The 5,923-nt window shown below is 46.4% G+C and overlaps 1 long non-coding RNA gene across 1 annotated transcript; it reads left to right on the plus strand.

The window, feature by feature from the left end:
- Positions 1 to 2,532: 2,532 nt before the first annotated feature.
- Positions 2,533 to 4,276, plus strand: LOC143927969 (uncharacterized). The gene is made up of 3 exons (XR_013262363.1): positions 2,533 to 3,168; positions 3,283 to 3,404; positions 4,070 to 4,276. It is a non-coding gene; the product is annotated as an uncharacterized LOC143927969 (long non-coding RNA).
- The last annotated feature ends 1,647 nt before the right edge of the window (positions 4,277 to 5,923 follow it).

Consider the following 5,923-nt stretch of genomic DNA (forward strand, 5'->3'; position numbering starts at 1 on the left):
ATTGTGGTTGGGAGAAGAAACAGAGATAATTTGATTTTGCTAGCAACTATGATCCTACTCCCAATGTTATGGGCTGACCTCATACTCAACCTCCGCTGGTGACTAATACTTCCTCTCCTCAGCTCAACCCTTTTTGTATGTAATGTAATGAGACTATCATGAGATATAGTCCAATTTCTCTCTTATGTTTTACCCCTTCTAACAGGCTCCTACTCGCTCACATACAATCACCCAAGGATTCCCGCAGGACAGACACCCATGAAGACCTGACCCGGACTACCTCACACGCCCACACACAGCGGAAGATCGCCCCGATCCCTCGACCGCTGACCTATCCCGGACCTGACGACCCTTCTCAGGGTAAGGTAACCGTGTTACACAGCTCCTCTGTTTCTAATATTCTCACTTTACTTCCCCTTTTCTCTTCCTCTTGTCTCCTACCCCTCCTCCCCCCTATAACCTCTTCTTTTCCTCTTTTCCCCCTCTGCCTTTAGCTTTCCCCTACCCCCTCCCTGTTAGTCTCCTCGGTCCCCCCCTGTCACGTACCTGGTGGAAGGAGCCCAAAGTGCAGGGAGCGGCCTCTCGTGGACCTCTGGCTCGAGATCCCCTGAGAGTGAGAACAGGGACTCTAGAGGTCAGAGGGCACAAGTGCCAAGTCCGTGATGGCTGGTAGGCCCTGGAGCTGGACTGCAGAGGATGGTAACGGAACAGCTGAGAGGAGGTCAGCGGCTGGCAGCAGGTGCAGGACTGGAGCACAGGAACGGCTGGCTACAGGCAGCGGTGGTCACAGGAAACAACTGGATCAGCAGGCAAAACAGAAGGGTCAAACACAGGCCGGGTCGTCAACAGGCAGGCAGCAGAGGTACCGAAGGAGAAGGCAGGAGCGTGGTCAGGAGGTCCGAAGGTCAGGGCTGGCAGCAAGCAGGAGTAAACAGGAACAAACCGGGTAGATCAGAGGCAGGAAACAATCAGGTTACACAGAGACAAACTCACGGGAACGCTGTAGACTGGACAGCACCGGGAGACTGCAACAGGTTCCTTAAATAGCCCTTTGGGCGCCAAGAACGGTCGCACGGTCAGTCTGAGCGTGCCCGTGCAAGATCGTGCAGCCGTTCGTGCGCCCGCGCACCCGCGTGCGCCCGTTCGAGCCCTTGCGCACCCGCGTGCGCTCGTTCACCATACCGCGCACCCGCGTGCGCCCGTTCGTACCTAAACGTAAGCGTTCGTCAGCGCCAACGCGCGCCCATGGGTACCTATTGGCTCTAAACGAAGAGACAACGTGGGCAGGCCTACCACGAGTCACTGGGTTCTGGGAACGACCGTTACATTGCCCCCCCCCAAGGGGCAGCCTCCGGTGACAAAAAACCTCGGGGTAAATCTAAAAGAAATAGAAGCAATAAGGATTCCCCGGAAGGAAATAGTAAAAACAACACTGACAACATTCCAACAGAAAGTTCAAGTACATATAAGGAATTGCAAGCTATATCACATGCCGTGTTGGCACCATTAGACCCCCCATACACATATTTTGATGAGATGGCCGACCCCGTCTGCAGCAATGGGACATGTAATGAGAGAGGAAGGGAAATCATGCTATCATCTATGGAAGTTAGCCAGAAGGCTGACGTCACCAATACTAATGGGATAAGCAGTGGCAAGAATAGGGAAAACCATGTATCCGATTTGGAAACTGGTCAGAACTCTTTAAACCCGAAGCGGGGATTTCCCTCACCCCGACTAAACAAGGGAGTAGGAAACTTGGACGCATTTGTCACACGGATCCAAGCGAATCCTTCAGTGTGATCAACCTTTCGTCCTACGCGCTATCACCAGTGGAAACTGCGGTTCTGGCGCGTGGTTTAACATTTTGCCCACAAGAAAACTGTGATCCCTTTGGGACTATCACAGACATACAACTCTTTGCACGCAGGCTGTTGTTAAAGAGCCTGCACACTAGGAATGCTCACCTCTTTCCCAGGCCTGAACGAATCGGTCTCTTTTGCTCCCTTCCTGAAGGGGTTCTCCTCAGGGAGGACACAGTAGAAACCGGGTGTACCTGCCCCCTTTCTTTGTGAGCCCGTTCTCCTTTATGTTCCCTCTTTTTCTCCTCTCTAACTCTTTAGTAAGTGTCTAGGAACACCTCCTGACCATGCCCCTCTCATAAATTGTTGATAATCTCTAATTATTATGATTACAACCTAACAGGGTACCATGGTATAGTGTTCGCAATTGAACACCATATTTTTCTGTGATTCATTGTATAATTATGTTATCACTTCATTTTTGCTGTTTGTATATATTCTCTTAGCTATATATTTACTCTGTCTGTCCTTGAATAAAGACGTGCGTTTTCACGTCGGGACATGCATGCTATATGTGTATATGTAATAATCTGAAAAAGATGTTATTTTATTCTTGTCTTTGGTTAAGCAAATGGCTTCTTTTAGCTAATGGTGTGTTAGGATCGGTCGCCTGTCCCTTCCCCCCCCCCTTTTTTTTTTTTTTTTTTTTTTCCTCCCCGCCTTCTACCCACACACCTTTATCCCATCCCTGTTCTGGGGGCCAGGGGAGGTATTGGACAGTAGCGACATATCCCCACATTGACCTGACCCGGGTTTATGCTTGTCCCCCACTTTTATGGTCCCTCCGCACATTGCTTCCAATGCCCTTCCGCTTTTATGTGGAGGAGGTGGTGTGTGGGGGCCGTTTTGCCTCTTTTGCGCGACTCCCCGACAAGGGTAGGAGGGACCCCTGTCTGTGCACATGCAGGGCTCTCTCCACAGATGTCTCCCTATATGACTGGTGCGGGCTGGTCCCGCCCAGCCATTGGAGACACGTATTTCCTTGTCGGTGGCGTCCCTGAACACTTCCGGACGTGCCTCACGTTCGTCTGACCCTTCGTACGGACGGACGTGACGCAATCACGTCGTGCATTTGCGTCGGAAGTGACGTCGTTTCGGGGTCGCTTTACGACCTTCCGGGACGCCGGGGCGTTCACACGAGGTCGACCTGTTTAGGCGGCCAAGCAATAATAGGCGGTACCAGCCAATGGGTGGGCGGCTATGCCTGTGATGCAATCCCGGGGCACTATATAACACAGTACACTTGGCAGCAAACATCAGCTCCTGTACACAAACAAGGACTCTCGTACCTTTGAATCCCTGGTTGGTAAGTTTGATTATTTGCTAACCTGGCTGACATGCCCCCATTTTACTTAAATAAACTTCTGAAAAACTAGCTTTTCTAACAGCTAGCTCGCTTTATCATTCTATTTATTCTTAGATGGGGGTGCCCCTATGGACTAGGAGTTATTGACCGTATCTGGCACTCTTCCCGGGATAGTTTCCCAGCTGCTGTCTCCCCTTTTCCATTTTGGGAATCTTTTGTTCAGCCCAGCTATCCAGGTAACTGTTATCACTTTCAGTATAAACATGGTTTATCACATCTGAAGGGTTTTTTTTTTTTTTTTTTTTTTTTTTTTTTTTTTGTCACCTTTCACCAGTTCAACATTAGCATTTCCATGCATTTTCATTTTTACCTCTATCCGTCACTAGCACCCCTATGCACTCCTCCCATTGTCACTCTGATTTCCTAATATGTTATCCCTCTAATTCTTTTCATCACACCAACACCCACACTTCTCACCTCATTATTCACTTCACCTGCACATCATTCACTCACTTATTCACTCCAGTCACCCAATATCGGGTTGTCATCACACACACTATTCCTACCATATGTCATCTCACGTTTGTTTTCTTTTGATTTCAACCACGTTTGTTGTTTCTGTTTCTTCTTTTTAATACGTGTTTGCCTTTTGAGTTTTGTTTTTCTTTCCCCCTCTTCCCTCCCCTTTCCCCCCCCCCCCTTTTTTTTTTTTTTTTTTTTTTTTTTTTTTTTTGGATGTGAATACAGATATCTGGGGATATTCCCTTTATATGCACACAAATCATATATAAGATATCTCCATACCCCATATGTGGGTCTATATATATATAATATAGAATATAAAAAACAAATATATAAATATATATGTCTAATTGCGACTATGTTGGGATTTCCATCACAGGCGTGACTTACCATACAGGCAGGCTGCCTACGCTTGCACCTATTCCCTACAACCTTTGTGGGGCATAGGGTTTTGTCGTGTGATCGCTCGTGAGCCGCGCCTCTGGGCTTCCGACCCTCACCCCACTGCTGGATTCTGTGGCGAGATGCATGGACCATATATCTTTTGTAACTTGTGAAGGACGTCTAAGCATGAACCTGGGTAAACTCCACCACTAAGCACTATAATTTGTATGAACCTCTCGGCAATGCCATACTGGGTAATTACACTGACAAATCTAGAATATGTTTAATACTAATCCTATTCGATAGATTTATTAAGTTGTATCTTGTCTCTCTATCAACAGACTTTCTCTGAAGAAGACCCTAGTGGTTGAAACGCGTTAGAACTATAAATTTATTTTTGCTGTTACTAATCTTATACAGTATATTTATAGTTAGGTCTGCTTAGTGTATGCCCAATTGTCATTGTAATTTTTGTATGTACAAGTTTGGTTCTATTTATACCTTTTTATTTTAAATACCTGGGTGAAGCTCATGTTTTTACCACACAATAAAGTAATCTTTTTTATATAGTATGCTACGCTTACTGTTTATTGCTGCCTAAAAATCCCGTTGGTGGGGGAATTCGTTTTATTTTTCAGAGATAATTATTCAATTTCTTACAAAGCATAGTCCCCAAACGTTAACCAGGGAAGTATCCCTAGATTTGGATAACCCTATTACAGAATCAGAATTCAAACTGGTCATAAAACAACTAAAGCCGGGTAAGAGCCCGGGCCCAGATGGCTTCTCAGCTCCTTACTACAAAATCTTTGCTGATTCCTTATCGACACCCTTCCTTAAAGCATTTAACTCCCTACACGAAAAACCTACCCCTTTCCACAGACTCCTGGAAGCACACATTTCTGTGATTCCTAAGCCTGGGAAAGATGCATCCTCAGTCACTAGTTACAGACCGATTTCATTACTGAACCTTGACGTAAAGTTATTTGCCAAAATCCTAGCGAACCGACTCCTCCCCCTCCTGCCCTCACTTATTGGAAAATATCAAGTAGGATTTGTCCCTGGCAGGGAAGCCAGGGATAATACTATAAAAGCTATCAATCTTCACCACTGGCTATCGTCCCGGAAATGCAAAGGCTTCTTTCTATCCTTGGATGCGGAGAAGGCATTTGACAGGCTGGCCTGGGACTACCTGGAGGAAGTACTCCGACACTTAGGTCTACCAGACAGGATGCTTAATCTTATTATGTCTCTTTATACTATCCCATCGGCAAGAATACGAGTCAATGGCCACCTGTCAAATGCCTTCCCCATCCGAAATGGGACCAGACAAGGCTGCCCTCTTTCCCCCATTTTATTCATTCTAACGCTTGAACCTCTCCTGAGAAGGCTCCAAAGTAACACAGATATTAAGGGGGTGCCAATGCCCGGACACACCATTAAATTAGCTGCCTTCGCGGATGACATTCTGCTATTTTTAAGTGACCCCTTGACCTCAATACCTAATTTGCTCAAAGACTTTGAATTATTCGGCCGCATTTCCAATTTAAAAATAAATTTCTCGAAATCAAATGCCCTCAACATATCCCTGCCAGAGGAGTTAGTCACGCAATGTCAAAACTCTTTCCCGTTTACTTGGAAAAAGGATTCCATTACCTACTTGGGGATACAATTGCCCGCGAAACTCCAAGATTTGTTCTCAGCTAATTTCCTCCCTCTATCACGTACCATAACTGCAGACCTACACAACTGGGATAAACCTCATTTTTCTTGGTTCGGCCGGGCAGCCATTCTTAAAATGAATGTACTCCCACGGGTTCTTTACCTCCTGCAAACTATCCCAATCCAA

This window comes from Lithobates pipiens, unplaced genomic scaffold (genome assembly GCF_037356315.1).
Source record: "Lithobates pipiens isolate NorthernLeopardFrog02 unplaced genomic scaffold, aLitPip1_a1.2 Scaffold_23, whole genome shotgun sequence".
Taxonomy (NCBI): Eukaryota; Metazoa; Chordata; class Amphibia; order Anura; family Ranidae; genus Lithobates; species Lithobates pipiens.